Consider the following 17,058-nt stretch of genomic DNA (forward strand, 5'->3'; position numbering starts at 1 on the left):
TTTTTTAAAAAAAAATTATTTATTTATTTGAAAAGCAGAATTACAGAGAGGCGGAGGCAGAGAGAGAGAGAGAGAGAGAGAGAGGTCCTCCATCTGTTGGTTAACCCCACAATTAGCCGATCTGAAGCCAAGAGCCAGGTGCTTCTCCTGGTCTCCCATGCGGGTGCAGGGCCCAAGCACTTGGGCCATCCTCCACTCCCCTCCCGGGCCACAGCAGAGAGCTGGACTGGAAGAGGAGCAGCTGGGACTAGAACCGGTGCCCATACAGGATGGCAGCACTGCAGGCAGTGCCTTTACCTGCTACACCACAGTGCTGGCCCCAGAAGATACATGTTCTTAGCCCTTAGCAACTGTTAATGTGAACTTATTTGGAAGTACAACCTGCAGATTTAATCAAAATAAAATGAAGTCAAACTGGATTAGGACGTGCCCTCAGCCAGTGCGTAGTGTCCTAAGAAGAGGGAAATTTGGGTACAGAAACCCCAGGGGGCAGTGGAGTGATGTCTCTACAAGGCCTGTCAGCAGCCAGCAGGCCCCGAGAGCCCGGCGTGGGACGGTGTCTCACGTTGAGCCCTCAGGAGGAGCCGGTCCCGCTGGCCTTGAACTCAGACGTCTTCCCCCGCCGAGCTCTGTGAAGGCATTTCCGCTGCTTTCGCCCATTCAGGTTCGTAGCAATTTGTGAGAGCGGCTCTAGGCAACAATGCTGATGGAACCCGGAAGAAAATAGCAGGTGGAGGACTCAGCAGAGTAAGGGTGCAGCTGTGAAATAGCCCGGGAAGCCTGTGGTGGAATCTTCTAGAACATTCCGTAGGCAGAGTTTTAGACTTCTGGTCCCGCTATTAGTATGCAGTTGGCATTGTCTGTTGCTCCTGGGCCTCCCAATTGCCAGCTGTGCATCTAAGCAAGGAAAACATCTAAGGTCTGGAAACACATCAGCATACACCCTTGTTGGCTTCATGCGTTTCCCTAAATGCCAAGTACAGTCAAAGAAAAGTGTAAATCTACCCCATGAAGGGTAACAAAAGAATCCAGTCTCCCAGGCTGGCCCATTATCCCTGACATGGTTGGAGGCTGCACCTGTCCCCCGCCAAGGAGCTCATTCGGCCCTGTGTCCCCAGGGTGACGGAGCTGAGTGTAAGGGTGCTGAGTCATGCCAGGGGGAGGGGCGCAGCTTCTCAGCAGAGTGGGCTCATCCGCTGCTGGCTGCTGGGAGTTTGCGTGTATGAGGGAGACGTGCACAGGTGGGGCACACCAAGGCATCTCTCTCAGCCTTGCGGGGTGTTGGTTTGGAAGTGGCACGAGCTCATTCAGCTCCCCTGGGGAACGCTGTGTGTGTCCCCATCCATCTTCCATGGCCTCCACCTGGTGCGATTATAACAGCTACTGTACAACGAACCATTCCTATGGGGCAGACGCGGGGCCCACTGATGAAGCAGGCAGGGTTGATCTTCAACCGACCTTGTAAGATAGATGATAATATTCCTCCCAGTGACTAATAGGGACGCTTTGGCCTGGAAGGGGCTGAGAAACGTGTCCAAGGTCACATGACCACTTCAACAATGGAGCCAAAATCCACTAGCATGTGGGAGATGGCTTCAACAGGGGGGTGATGGTGTGAGAAAGCTCAGGAAAGAGAGTGGCTTTTGGTCCACACAGCCTCAGCGGTCCCAGCAAAGACTGGAGCTTGTATCAAGAATGGGGCCTGGGCCAGCGCTGTGGCTCACCAGACTAATCCTCTACCTGCGGCGCCAGCACACCGGGTTCTAGTCCCGGTCGGGGCGCCGGATTCTGTCCCGGTTGCCCCTCTTCCAGGCCAGCTCTCTGCTGTGGCCAGGGAGTGCAGTGGAGGATGGCCCAAGTGCTTGGGCCCTGTACCCGAATGGGAGACCTGGAGAAGCCCCTGGCTCCTGGCTTTGGATCGGTGCAGCATGCCGGCCGTAGCGGCCATTGTTGGGTGAACCAATGGAAGGAAGACCTTTTTCTCTGTCTCTCTCTCACTGTCTAACGCTGCCTGTAACAAAACAAAAAAGCCCAAAGAACGGGGGCTGGTGCTGTGATGTAGCAGAAGAAACCGCTGCTCGGAGGGTCACCTGCTGTGTCGGAGGCGAGTCCCGCCTTGCTTCTGATCCAGCTTCCTGCCGACGTGCCTGGGAAGCAGTAGATGCTGACTCCAGTACCTGTGTTCCTGTGACCCACGTGGGAGACCGGCACGGAGCTCCAGGCTTTGTCCTGGCCCAGCCACAGCTGTTGCAGGCATCTGGGAAGTGAACCAGCAGATAAAACTCTTCCTCCCTCTGCCTTTGAAATAAAGAATTTTAGAGGCCGGCGCTGTGACATAGTAGGTTAATCCTCCGCCTGCAGTGCCAGCATCCCCTGTGGGCGCCGGTTCGAGTGGAGACAGGCTCCACTTCTGATCCACCTCTGCTATGGCCCGGGACAGCAGTAGAAGATGACCCAAGTCCTTGGGCCCCTGCACCCATGTGGGAGATCTGGAAGAAACTCCTGGCTCCTGGCTTCAGATCAGCGCAGCTCCGGCAGCTGCGGCCACTTTGGGGATGAACCAGCAGATGGAAGACCTTTCTCTCTCTCCCTCTCACTGTCTGTAACTCTACCTCTCAAATAAATAAATTAAAAATCCTTGAAAAAAATACTTTTAAAATAAATCAATAACTAGAAATAGAAAATAAATGAACAGAACCCATTGAAGAAAGGTTACGCAGGGAGTTCTGGGTGCCCGGTGGTTGGTAGCGTTCAGGGCATGCCGTTGAATGGACAGGGTCGGATGTGGTTTATACCCCATAGGGAATGGATCTGAACAGTGCGGCACCTGAGGGAGAGGAGCCAGCAGGGAGGCCGGAGGGAAGCCAGGCTCACAGTCACACGTCTTTGCCCGCCACCCAGGGCCCCCTGAGCTCGCTCGGCCAGCAGTGGTGTGCACAGAACGAGCCCGTGCCCTCCTGTGCTTCGCCCGACTGCACTAGAGCGGGTTGGCCTCTCATCACCAAAGTCCTGAGTTCCAGGGGCAACCAACCCACGGGGGAGAGTTCTCCGTGCCCCTTGGAGCCAAGCGGGCTTTCTGAGCCAAGCCCCTTTCTGGCGGGCTCCCTGGCTGGGATGCTCACCTGCCTGGGCTCGGCTCGGCTCAGCCAGGCCAGCAGGAGCTCGCGATGTCAAGCCGCCGTGTGGCAGTCCTTACGTCTCGCCCGCTCTCGAGCTCCGACGCCAACCACGCAATCGGCTTTGCATGTTGGCGAGCCCTGTGCTGCGGTCCTCACGTTTCCCAGACGGTGGGGGGCGCCCCTGACCTGGATCCAGGACCTCCCGTCCACCGCAGCTTCTGCCTGGAGGGCCGTCTCTTCTCTGGGCTATCTCACTGCTTCTAAAGGTTGGGCTAACTGCGACCCTCCCCCCGGAAGCCCCGGTCCTGCTCCTTCATCTTCCAAAACGGTGGTCCCGTCTGCATCATTTCCCTGGATGCGGTTCATGCCCGACCACGCCGGCAGCTAGCGCGATTCTGCTTTGCGTTCTGACAATGGAGTAGCAGGGACGGGCTCACGTTGCGACGCAGAGGTTCATCCGCACACAGTTTTGCTCTGGTGAGGGCCTCACGGTGGGTGGGGGCCCGTGTGAGTGGACCAGATTGTTGCACGGCCCACCAGGAACGGGGGAGCCGTCAGGGGTCGGGTGCAGGCTGTGATGACAGTGCCGCTGGCCGGAGCTGCTTGCAGGACACGGACATCCCCTCCCAAGGGCAGGGCCCCAGGGACCTCCTCCAGGCCCCACCTCGGAGCGGCACCACACTGGGGGACCGAGCCTCGGCCACACGAACCTCTGGGGGAGCAAGCTCCAGCCGTACCCAAACCAAAGCCACAAGCACTGGCTGAAAACCTGCTGTGCGCTAGGCAGTGGGTGCCTAGGGCTGTGGGGATTCGGCACTGGCTGCCTGAGGGCCGTCAGCCTTGCAAATCCACCCCGGTGCCGCGTGTCTTTGTCTTACACCTGTTCCACGTCTCCAAAAATGCTAACAACCGCCTCCTGTTCTCCTGGGGGTTTCTACACACGGGCACCAAAGAAAGGCCCGGAAGTTGAATGGTTACTCAGCATCAGCCTGGGTTCCGATGGCCCCATCATCCCACTTTGCATCATTGCTAAATATAAATTTCCCTCACAGCACTTTTATATGTAAATATTATTTATAGCCTATAAATAATTCTTGTATTTATATATGAGTATATAAGCATATTTAGAGATAATAAATATTTCATAGCTTTTTGTTACAATAACACACTAATTGTGAATAACCGAGAAGATACAGCGAAATTCTGAAAATAAAATTAAAGTCACTGTAGTTTTTGGCATATTTTAATTTATATTTGCATAAAATATATACTTATATATTTAACATGGCTGCAAAACAGTTTCACATCCTAACTTCCACCCCTTAGGCTTCTATTATAAGTATTTCGCATTCCACCAGAAAATTCTTGGTAAGTGCAATTCTGAGAGGTTGCGTGTTCTTTTATTTTGTGCTGGCGCTGGCTTAACCAATCCCTTATTGTGGATATCTAAGTCACTTCTGGCTTTCAGCTCTCGTAAATCATTTAATACATATTATAATGAGAATGTTTATAGCAACTACATACCTAGCCACAGAAAAGTAAAAAAACAGAGTGTATTTCCATTGTATAGTCAAACACTGGGAAGCTATTCAGTAACATAAAGAAGCCAATACTGGTACACCAGACGGCATAGATGACTCTCAAAATCATGATATTGGGTACAAAATGCCAGGCATAGAAAACGACCTACTGTGTGAGTCCCCCAATGGGTATTTCTAGAGAGCCTAGACAGAGCTATGGTAGCACAAATTCAAATGGTGGCTGCCTTTTGGGGAAGCAACTGACTGAAATGGGCATTATGGAACCTTCCGGAAGGGTGAGGGAAGGGTGAGACATCTGTCCTTTGATTGGAAGGGTGGTCATGTGGGTACCTGTATTTGTCAAGGTTCGTTGAGCTGCACACTTCAAAGCCTTGCACTTCATCGAATGTAACTAATATCGCAAGGCTTTGAAGTTCAAAAATAACCACAGGAAAGGAAAAACTATAAATAAAGAGAATTAAAAGACACCCAATAACACGAAAATGGGCAAGGCTACAATTCCTCGGGATGTTCCCTTGAGGGGTTAGATTACGGAGGAACGCGAAGAAGCCACAGTTACAGCAGCCAGTGAGGTTCATGGGAAGGGGGGGGTGCTGGGGGTGGGGCTGGTGGGCGGGGTCTCGGGCAGCTGTCACAGGCATGGGCGGAGCTTGCAGTGGTGGTCACCATGCCAATCACCACTAGCACATCTGCTCTATGCAGCTTTGGCATGTGCACATCTGTGCTTTATTTGACCATAAGAAGCAAGAAAATTTTTGTGTTCAACAAAGGAGAAGCCCAGTGAGCAGCTGTAGACAGTGTAGGCTCCAGGAAGACCCTCTGGGGATGATTGGAAAAAGAGCCCAGCTCCAGGAAGAGCAGCCGCGAGACTTGGGGCACAGCACACTGACAAATGCCAGGTAGGTCTTTAACCCAGCGGAGGTCTACTGAACACTTTGCGTTCTTCTTCCGCCCACTTAGCCTTCCATGGTGAATCTTGTGCATTCCACAAAAGTTCTCGGTCAACACAGCTTTGATGTTCGCGAGATGATGAGGGAAGACTCAGGTTCCGGCTTGGAGAGACTCAGGGAATGTCAGGAGATGTCACTGGAGAGAAGCATGGGCCAAAAACTTCTGCAAGGATGCAGAGGGCAGCATGCAGGTGCCGGATGGGGCTCCGTGCAAAACGGGGAGCCCCTGGAGAGTGCACAAAGGGACAAACCTTGCTCCCCTAATGTCTCAAACGATTGTCTTGGGTGCTGAGCGAGAACAGATTAAAGGGGCGTGACATGGAAACAGGCTGTTTGCACCGTGTAAGGCGAGATGGAATCCTTGGGGTTTGGATGATCACAGTGGAGATGGATGAAAGCAAACACTTTGGTTATGGTGTAGGACAAGGGCTCGGGTCCCTCTCCTGCACAGACAACTAGTGTCATTTACTGAAATGGAGATGTGATGGGTGGGAAATTCTGAGAGGAAAAATAAAGGATTAATTCTAAGAGGTGGGAAACCAACCATCCAACCAGCTATTTTCAAGTTCATTTCTACCACCTACTAACTCCCTCATCCCAGGCCCAGGCAAGTGTTGATCCAGCTTACTTCTTTGGTAAAATGTATTTATCTTATTTATTTGAAAGGCAGAGAGAGAGAGAGAATCTTCCATCTGCTGGTTCATTCCCCAAATGCTCACAACAGTTGGGGTGGGCTAGGCTGAAGACTGGATTCTGGAACTCAATCCAGGTCCCCCACTTGGGTGACAGACCCAGTGACTTGAGCCATCACCACTGCCTCCCAGGTGCACATTCCCAGGAAGCTGGGACTGGCCAGGACTGGAAGCCTGTGTGGGATATGGACATCCCAAGTGGTATCTTAACCACGACACCAAAACACCTGCCCCAGTTACCCCGTAACCTCCACCTCCTGCAGCCTGCTGTGGCGCCAGCCCTGTGATCCACCCCCCAACCCTTGACCAACAGCTGTAGCCTTTGAGTGTGCTTTTCTCTGATACCCTCACCTAGCACGTTTCCATGACTACGTTACCAGCGGTTGACCAAGTCACTTCTCATCCGATCACTTCTTGAAAGACTGCGTGGCACCCCCTCCGCATCCCATGTACTCTGTGTTCACATGTCTCTGTTATATGATTGCTGGCTTTTCTATACTCAACATTAAAATTAGAGCACACTCAAGGAGGAGAACGTAGTGCTTGGCCCATCCAGAAGTGAACACTAGTGTTGTAGGAACGCTGGGTTCTATAGCCCCCTTTCAAGACTACTGTTTGGTTGTTCAAGTGGCCGCTCATTCACTGGCTGAACAATTGAACTTGTGTGGGACTGAATTTATGTTTTGTTAACACAGATAAGTGGGAAGCTGGAGCGGCTGCGTAAACCACTCTAACTGGGCAGTATCTGGTCTCCAGAATCTGTCATGTGCAAATCTGATGAGGATTTGGCTTTAGGTTGCATGAAGCTGGAACTAAAACAAGTCTCAGTTGTAGCCTTTCTTAATCGGAATCTCCGTCTGAACCACAAATCACACAGCAATGATCTGAGTAATTATTTTCTTAAGGTTCCCATAGATGACACAGTAAGTGTTTTACTTAAAGCCAGAGCTCAGAAAATCATGGCCGTGATTACAGTTTTGTTTTGTTTGCTTTTAAAGATTTATTTTTATGTATTTTAAAGGCAAAATTACAGCGATGGAGATGGGTGGGGGGAGAGAATCTTCCATCCGCTGTTTTACTCCCCAAATGGCTGCAATGGCAGAGGGTGGCCCACGCCAAAGCCAGGAGCCAGAAGCTTCACCTGGTCTCCCACATGGGTGCAGGGGCCCAAAGCACTTGGGCCATCTTCTACTGCCTTCCCAGGCCATTAACAGGGAGCTGGACTGGAAGTGGAACAGCCGGGATTCGAACTAACATCCATATGGAATACTAGTCCTGCAGGCCGCGGCTAAACCTGCTATGCCACAATACCAGTCCCATGCTTACATCTTAAGTGATGATATAAGGATCCTTGCTTTTACCTCTTGGCCTGCAAAGCCTACCAAAAAAGTATTATCAGGTCTTTAAAAAAAAAAAGTTTGCTCATTCTTGATCATTAGATCAAGGCTTAGGTAAGAAGTCAACCCATTGTCTTCAAGGGATTCCTTAGGGAATTAGGCCTTATAGTATTTTTTTAAGACTTATTTATTTATTTGAAAGTCAGAGTTACACAGAGAGAGGAGAGGCAGAGAGAGAGAGAGAGAGAGAGAGAGAGAGAGGTCTTCCATCCGCTGGTTCACTCCCCAACTGGCCTCAACAGCCAGAGCTGCGCCAATCTGAAGCCAGGAGCCAGGAGCTTCTTCCAGGTCTCCCACACGGGTGCAGGGGCCCAAGGACTTGGGCCATCTTCTATTGCTTTCCCAGGACATAGCAGAGAGCTGGATCGGAAGTGGAGCATCCGGGTCTCGAACCGGCACCCATATGGGATGCTGGTGCTTCAGGCCAGGAAGTTAACCCACTGCGCCACAGCACCAGGGGAATTGGGCCTTAATTCTCTCATGGGACTCCAGTAGAAAAGGCGATAGGGGCGGTGCTTCCTGCTGGGGCAGGTGCTTGTTGATGTCAGCTGGATGCCCAGGTGGTTACAGGGAGGTCAGCAAGACCCGATCCCTGCCCAGCGGCCGGGCTGGAGCGCCCACACTGTGTGCAGCAGTGCCGCCGTCAACCCTTTAGGAACTCCTCTCTCTCGGAGGGCTTCCCCTTTGCAGACTGACGAAGTCTTCGGTCAGGAACTCATGGACAAAACCCACAAAACGGAGCATCCCCTGTGCACACCCTCCCTTCCCTGGTGCCTGTTTCTATGGACTGAATGTTTGCCTCTCTCTAAAATTCAAAAGTTGAAGCCCTAACCCCCATGGAGTGGCTCCTTGGAGGCGGGACCTTTGGGGCGTGGTAATTAGGTTTAGTTGAGGTCCTAAGGGTTAGTCCCCCCTCACAGGTTTGTCTTTTTATAAGAGAAAGATGAGATCAGAGCTCTCCTTTCTCTCGGTGCACCCTGATGGGATACAGTGAGAAGGAGGAGGCCCTCGCAGGACAAGTGAGTGGGCTGGCTCCTGCACCATGGACTTGACCTCTGCACCATGGACTTGTTGGCTCCTGCACCATGGACTTGACCTCTGCACCATGGACTTGTTGGCTCCTGCACCATGGACTTGACCTATGCACCATGGACTTGTTGGCTCCTGCACCATGGACTTGACCTCTGCACCATGGACTTGTTGGCTCCTGCACCATGGACTTGGCCTCTGCACCATGGACTTGTTGGCTCCTGCACCATGGACTTGACCTCTGCACCATGGACTTCTCAGCTCCTGCACCATGGATTTGGCCTCTGCACCATGGACTTGTCGGCTCCTGCACCATGGACTTGGTCTCTGCACCATGGACTTGTTGGCTCCTACACCGTGGACTTGACCTCTGCACCATGGACTTGTTGGCTCCTGCACCATGGATTTGGCCTCTGCACCATGGACTTGTTGGCTCCTGCACCGTGGACTTGGCCTCTGCACCATGGACTTGTTGGCTCCTACACCGTGGACTTGACCTCTGCACCATGGACTTGTTGGCTCCTACACCGTGGACTTGACCTCTGCACCATGGACTTGTTGGCTCCTGCACCGTGGACTTGACCTCTGCACCATGGACTTGTTGGCTCCTGCACCGTGGACTTGGTCTCTGCACCATGGACTTGTTGGCTCCTGCACTGTGGACTTGGCCTCTGCAGCCGTGAGCGAGAAAGCCCTTTGGCGAGAGTCACCCAGGTTGCGGCGTTTTGCTCTAACAGTGCGATCTGCCCAGGACGCCTTTGCAGAACAAGGGTGTCTTGTTGGACCAAAACACCCATCAGTTCAGTTGCTCCGAGTTCTGGTCTCTGCTCCTCAGTCATGAGGACCAGCCCTGTCCTGCTGGAATCTGGGGTGCAGCCCTGATCCCCTGCATGGCTCCCTCAGTCCTTCCTCCAAATTGCCAGCTACTGGCTGAAGTAGAACCCCCATCTGAATCACCAGGTCTCTAAATCCGCTATTTCTGCTTACATCAGCATCCACAGTGATGACCTACCCTGGGCAGATATTCTCAGTAGGCAAGCCAAGGACTGATGAACAGGTGAACCCCAAGGAAACCAGGAGCTGGGACCCCTGTTCTACCTGAAAGCCATCTCCTTCTGAGACCCTGCTCTAAGTCTGGCTGGACTTCACCCAAGGAGTGTCTAAGAACAGGAATATCCCTGGGGATTTTTGCCTCACTGTGTATTTAAAAAAAAACTTATTTATTTATTTGAGAGGCAGAGAGAGAGAGAGAGAAAGAAAGAGAGAGAGAGAGAGGTCTTCCATCCACTGGTTCACTCCCCAAATAGCCACAATGGCTGGAGCTGTGCCAATCCGAAGCCAGGAGCCAGGAGCTTCTTCCAGGTCTCCCACGCAGGTGCAGGGGCCCGAGGACTTGGGCCATCTTCTATTGCTTTCCCAGGACATAGCAGAGAGCTGGATCGGAAGTGGAGCAGCCAGGGCTCAAACTGGCACCCATATGGGATGTAGACACTACAGGAGGCTTTAACCTGCTGCGCCACAGGACAACCCCCATCACTGTATACTTTTAAAGATACTTTGGAGGTTCGCTGTTTGGCTTAGCAGTTAAGATGCTTCCGTCCCAAATCAATGTGTGTGGGTTGGAGTCCTGGCACTGGCGCCCAGCTGCAGCTTCCTGCTAATGCAGACCCAGAGAGGCAGGCATCACGTGTCAGGTAACTGAATTCCTGCACACCCTGTGGGCGTCCCAGATGGAGCTCCTGGCTTTGGCCCCGCCCAGCTCCAACCGGTGTAGCCATGGGGGGGGGGGTGAATCATGGATGGGAGCGCCTCTCTCTCTAAAATAAGTTCTAGAAAGAAAAGATACTTTGGGGGATCCTCGTACCAGCAGCCAGTCTCAAACATATACATTCAAGAATTCTGCTGGTCATTCTCCCTGTGCTCCGGGTTCCTGATTGTTCTCTGCCCATCACTGCCTGCCCTGCACCTGCAGGCCGACCTCTGTACCTGCAGGCTGACCCCTGCACCTGCAGGCCGACCCCTGCAGAAAAGCACCCTCTCCCGGGTGTGGGGTTCCCTCAGTTCCCCGGCTAGTCAGGAACCATAGCCAGTATTTTAAAATACAAACATTTACAATTAATAAGCTACATTTAAAATAATATTCAAAACCTATCGCATCCTAGCTAATTCACTATTACCTGTGATTTTCAAGTTACTTACCTCTACCGTGTCTGTGGGATGGAAACATAGGATGTATTGCTTGTTCTAATCCAGGAAAACTCATTGGTCAAATAAGTTTAGGAGAGACGGAGGCCAACACAGATGGAAATGTCCCTTTCCTGTAGGACATCTCAAAGGCTTTAACACTCCCGCGGCGAGAGCGCATCGTGAGTACGCCTCTAATGTCATTGCCCACTTTTCCCACAAGGCATCTGTGGCAACCAGTTTCCCAAGCAGCTCTGCCCACGGAGTCATTCTAGCAACACATATGCGGGCACTTCAAAGGAGGCGAGGAAAATGGCATTAGAGGATAAGGTGCAGTTTGGGGTGAACTTTTTGAAGATCCCTCATATTTGGGGTTTCTATCGGGAAGCTCCTAGAACCGAGAGGTCGTGCCATTTTTACAAACACCTACGGGCAGCTCTTTTATCTGCTGACACGGAAGAGTTCAGTCCTGCGCACGCAGGCAAACATTTTAGACGCTTAAAGATGAGCCCTGGAAATAGGGAGAAGCCAACTTAACCCCTGTGGGTGGCAAGCGGGCCAGGATGAGTGAGGACTCCGATGTGCGCGCGAGGCCAGCTTCAGACGCCCCTCGGAGTCCCGGGCGGGGGTGGGGGTTCACTGTCCCTCACTTAATGACTCCCAGCCGCAGGCACTGTCTCTCAGCACTGCTTTAGATCTCTCCTATTATTTCCCTCTCTGTCAGGTTGTCAGCGCTGGCCGTGTACAGTTGTCAGTGTGTCTAATTCTTCCTGCCCTCTCGCCTCTAATCTTCCGCGGCGCGGCAGCCAGCTACCCGAGCTGCTTAGAGCTGTGTCTGCAGTCGGAAGGGCCGCTCGTTCCGCAGCTTCCAGCGAGACGAGTGATCAGACAAACGGCCTCCAGTTAAGACACACAACCCATCATGCTCAGGCCAAATCAGAACAGGTTGAGTCCCTTTAATTGACGTAAATACGGGAAGTAAATTTTAAATGTCAGATGATTAACTCTGGTTGCAATATACTTTTTTAAAGATTTATTTATTTGAAAGTCAGAGTTACACAGAGAGAGAAGGAGAGGCAGAGAGAAAGAGAGAGAGAGAGGGAGAGAGATAGAGAGGTCTTCCATCTGCTGGTTCACTCTCCAATTGGCCGCAACAGCCAGAGCTGTGCTGATCTGAAGCCAGGAGCCAGGAGCCAGGAGCCAGGAGCCAGGAGCTTCTTCCAGGTCTCCCACATGGGTACGGGGGCCCAAGGACCTGGGCCATCTTCTACTGCTTTCCCAGGCCATAGCAGAGAGCTGGATCAGAAGTGGAGCAGCTGGGACTCGAACTGGCTGCCATATGGGATGCCGGCACTGCAGGTGGTGGCTTTACCCACTACACCACAGTGCCGGCCCCTCAATATATTTTTGTGGAATTAACCCTTTGGCCTGAAGTTTCCATTTCCAAAACCGATTCCTGTGAAAACACCGTCCACTCTGCACTTTGTGGTGCAGCTCAGACTGCTCTCTCGACATCCGACTTGTGAGTTCCGAGTCAAACAAACGAATTCCAAAGGGGAAGACGAATGTCCACCTCGGGCTGTTTCTTTCGTTTTTGGACTAGTTCTTCGATGCAGGACTCGAAGGCTTCTCTGCGGGACGACAGCTCAGTTAGGAAAGAGCCCAGGAAAATCACAAGAGGAACCCCGAGGAGCTCAGCCAAGGCGCCGGCCTGAAGCAACGCATTAGAGCGGCCTCCATAATGCATGAGGTGCTGAGCGGCTGAGCCGCGCTCCCGGGAGACCTGTTTACACGGATTTTGTTACAGCCGCTAACCACGTTGGAGGCAGACAGAGCGGTGTCTGATGTTAAATAAATAAATACAACTGCCCTGGCGGAAAACGTCTCCTCTAGCCAGGACGAGTGACCTTGAGCAGCATCTGAACTTGAACTTGATGGGGTCACAGCCCGGCTCAAGAGCTGATCGTGGGCTTTGGCTTCTAGAAAGGTGTGATTTTCTGGGAGTGCTGGGAACAGTGGGTGAGGTGCAAATCCACGGGCAGGCTTTGCCGGCGTCCCCGGATATACTGGGGCTCTATCAAGTATTCACTTTGCTGAAGGCGAGTACCTCCTCGAAGGTGGGTGTGTGCCCAGGAGCCTAATTCAGACTGCACTCCAAGGCTGGCCGGGGATGCGGTGATAACTATGGTGACCAGCGCCACTTCCTGGACCCCTTTACGTGCGTGTGTTCCTAGCCCTCAGCAGCACCGGGTGTTAGCTCCCTTTACACCGAGCAAACTAAGCCTTGGAGAAGCCGGCCAGTCTCCCCGGGTGTCCAGACCAACAAAACGGCCCAGCTGGACTGAAAACTGCAGGTCCACTTGACCCACTGAGGCACCCAGCCGGCCGCTCCGCGTGTCTGCCACCCACGAGGACTCCCACCTCAAGTTTAGGGACTAGCCGTGGCCGTGACCTCTTAGCGGGATTCCTCGAAGCTGGCTCCTCCCACCAAGGCTCTGCCGGCCACGTGGCGGGCGGATTTGTCTCCCAGATCTGAGTTCTCCACGGAAGCCCCAGGATGGAGCTGAGTGCCTTCCTCTCAGAGCGGTGCAGCGGCTTCCCCACTTCCCCGTCTTCCCTTCGCCCCGTCCACTCTGCCCCAGTGGAAACGGGACCCAAGCGACCAAGAACCCAGGATTTCATCAGAGTGCGCGTCTGGCTTCTCCCTTTAAACAAACCACGGCTTGGGAAACGGCAGCAGGAAAGAAGGCGACGAAGGAACACTCCCGGCGCTCACACACGGACGTGACCCAGCCCAGGAGGTGCCCGTGTGGGACCCGAGCCCCATGACGGCAGGAAACCCCCAGACTCGCTGCCCCGTTCCAGGCCTGCAGCTCCCTGCCCTGTCCACTGTGCTGCTGTCACGCACAGGGTCTGCACAGCGTCTATTGCTGTGGAGCCAGAAGGTTCCTAACGGACACTCGCTGGGGGACGTGATGGCCAGAGGAGGCGCTCCCAGCCGCTCCCTTCTGCATGGGGAGGCCATTCCTCGCTCCCTTGCTTTCCTTTTGCCCAGAACTTGGTCTTCCAAAGCAGAGGCATGGTCTGGCTCATTTCTCTCATGATAAATTCACTTCTTATAGAAATACCATCGGCCGGTGCTGTAGCACAGTAGGTTAATCCTCCGCCTGCAGTGCCAGCATCCCATATGGGCACAGGTTCGAATCCTGGCTGCTCCACTTCTAATCCAGCTCTCTGCTGTGGCTTGGGAGAGCACCAGAAGATGGCCCAAGTCCTTGGGCCCCTGAACCCACAAGGGAGACCTGGAAGAAGCTCCTGGCTTCAGGCTGGTGCAGCTCCAGCTGTTGCGGCCAATCCAGGAGTGAAATCGGTGGAAAACTTCTCTCTCTGTCTCTCCTCTCACCGTCTGTAACTCTACCTCTCAAATAAATAAATAAAATCTTTAAATAAAAAAAGAAAGAAAGAAAAGAAAGAAAGACCAGATCATAGCCTGAAGGTCCCAGGGGCACAGTGCGGAACCCAGAGAACCTGGGTCCAGGCAAGCACTCAACTTCCACTACTTGAGAAATCAAGTTTTGGATTTTTTTGCCATATCAGCAAAGCGTTTACTATCACTGCCTTTTCTTTTCTGTTCTGTTCTTTTAAGATTTATTTATTCATTTGAAAGGCAGAGTTACAGAGAACCAGAGGCAGAGAGAGATAGAGAAAGAGAGAGAGAGAAAGAGGGAGAGAGAGAGGGGCTTCCATCCGCTGGTTCACTCCCCAAACGGCCTCAAGGGCTGGAGCTTCGCCAATCTGGAGCCAGGAGCTTCTTCCGCATCTCTGTCATGTCTCACGCGGGTGCAGGGGCCCAAGGACTTGGGCCATCTCCCACTGCTTTCCCAGGCCACAACAGAGAGCTGGATGGGAAGTGGAGCAGCCAGGACTCGAACCAGTGCCCATATGGGATGCTGGTGCTGCAGGCAGAAGCTTTATCTACTATGCCACAGCGCCGGCCCCTCACTGCCTTTTCTTTAAGTCAATTCACTTTAGTAGACAAACCTCAATAAAGTAATACACGTTGGGATCTACTTATCAAACAAATTTAAGAAGCTGTTTTTCAGTAAACCCATAAATAGAAACTCGGTGTCACTTGTTCTGGAGGAAACAACAGAGTAAAAACAAATGTAAACAGAAACAGACGTCGTCAACATGCCCTGAGCCTGCCGTCTGCTTGTTTGTTTGTTTGCTTGTTTTCCAGAAAGTGGCAGGCGGCTGCCTTCCCAGATCCTAGGGCTCAGTGGGGGAGGGGAGACGGGCAGTGACCAAGGGAAGCTGCGACAGTGCTGGGAGGTGCCGAGGGCCCTGCAGCCAAGTGTGGGGAAGCCCGGGCACTGCACCGGCTCGCGACCATGCTCAAAGCCACTTCTGCACCGTCGTCAGCTCAGGGCTCCACACATGGGCATCTCCCATCAGCCCCGTGATGCTGCTCATGCTGTGGGTGCTAAAACTGGGTCCTAGAGGAACACAGTGACTTGCAGTCCCACTGCTACCCAGGTCGGAGCACTGGAGCCCAGCCCGAGATCCTTCTTCCAGACACTCAGCTATGCACAGCCACCGCCAGCCCAGCGGCCTCGGCGAGCCCTGGTTGTGATGAGGGCGCGCGGACTTGATCGCCACCTGGACTCCTCTGTGGGTGCTTCTGTTTCTGGCGGGAGTCTGTGTGTCACAGCCCTCATGAGCAGGAAGGGCCCTCTTGTCTTGAATGTGCGCGACAGTAAATTTGCATTCTAGTAACTGACCAGAGCTGCCGGTCTTTAAGGGGCACAGCACGGAAGCAAAGCGATTCCACTCCAGATGGCGAATGGGAAATGAGAACAGAGCTTCTCCCAGCTGTTGGGCACACCCTCCAGCCTGGGCCTTGCTTTCGGGGCTCTGAAGGGTTTGTGAGCCGAGCCCCAGCGAAGTCTGTCTTCCTGGGAAGGAGAACTTAGCGTCTGCAAGAAGTGGCCCCAAGGCAACTTGAAGGTCGCCCAATTCCCACTCACTCATTGAACTCAGGAGTTGCCAAAGCTATGGCCCTCTGGGTAAACCCAGCCCTCTGTCTGTTTTGGCAAATAAAGTTTTATTGGAACTCAACCTGCCCATTGGTTTTTGTATTGTGCATAATCCAAGTTTCAAAAAGTTCAAATTTCAAAAAGTTCATGGAAATATACATTATGAGATAGCCATGCACGGATTTCCAAAACTTTTTGTACCAACACAAACTCGTGATTCCGTTTCCCACAAGTTTCTGAAGTCGCCTCCTTGGTGGCTGCCCAGCTGCTCCAAGGGCAGAGGTGAGGAGCTGCCCCAGAGGACCCAGTGCCCCTCCAAGCCAAAATGCTCTTCTCTGCTCATCCCAGGCAAATGTAGCCAATCCCCGATGAAGTCAATTGTTCGGCAAACTTATCCTGAGTGCCTTCCATGACCCACACATAACGCTATGTGATGTTGCCACACAGGTGGGTCAGAGAGGCTCCCCCCACCTCTGCGGTCCCCAGTGAAGTCCAGCATCTGGGACTGGCAATGGCGAGGGACTGTTTCCCATGGGAGAAAGTTAGATAAGGCTTGGGGGGCAGGGTCATGGTGGGGCTGGGGGCTTCAGTGACTTGAGTTCTGGGTGCGTCTCCCCACGCCTTGGCACCTGCTTCCTCCATGTGGCAGCGCCGGGAGGTGGGTGCTGGGGTGCTGGGGTCCCTGGGGTGGAGCCTCCTGAGTGGCTGAACGCCCTCCTCTGGGGTGCGGCGGGGCTCTCTCTCCCACAGGTGCTCGCTCTCCGCGCCTGCTCTGTGGGGCAGCCGCACAGGGCCCCATCAGACGCAACCACCGCTCTGGGCTTCCAGCCTCCTATCTGTGGACCTAACGAGGCTTCTTTTCATCAGAAATCACCCAGCCTCTGCCACAGCGACAGAAAACAGCCCGAGACCCCTGCGTGAGTGGCTTCCACCAGATTCACTCCCCTCACACCGTGCATCTTGCGCGGGCCAGCCCAGCCCTGGAGTTCACTTGCTGGGGTTAGCCACACAGGCTCGATGGCTGCCTCCACTGGCTGGGAAAGCTCACCCCATCTTTGCACAGGTTCCCTGGGAACGGGGCCCCCGGAGGCTGCGGTCTGCCTCCCTGGT

This window comes from Oryctolagus cuniculus, chromosome 8 (assembly GCF_051225735.1).
Source record: "Oryctolagus cuniculus isolate XC-2025 breed Fujian yellow rabbit chromosome 8, ASM5122573v1, whole genome shotgun sequence".
NCBI classification, from domain to species: Eukaryota; Metazoa; Chordata; class Mammalia; order Lagomorpha; family Leporidae; genus Oryctolagus; species Oryctolagus cuniculus.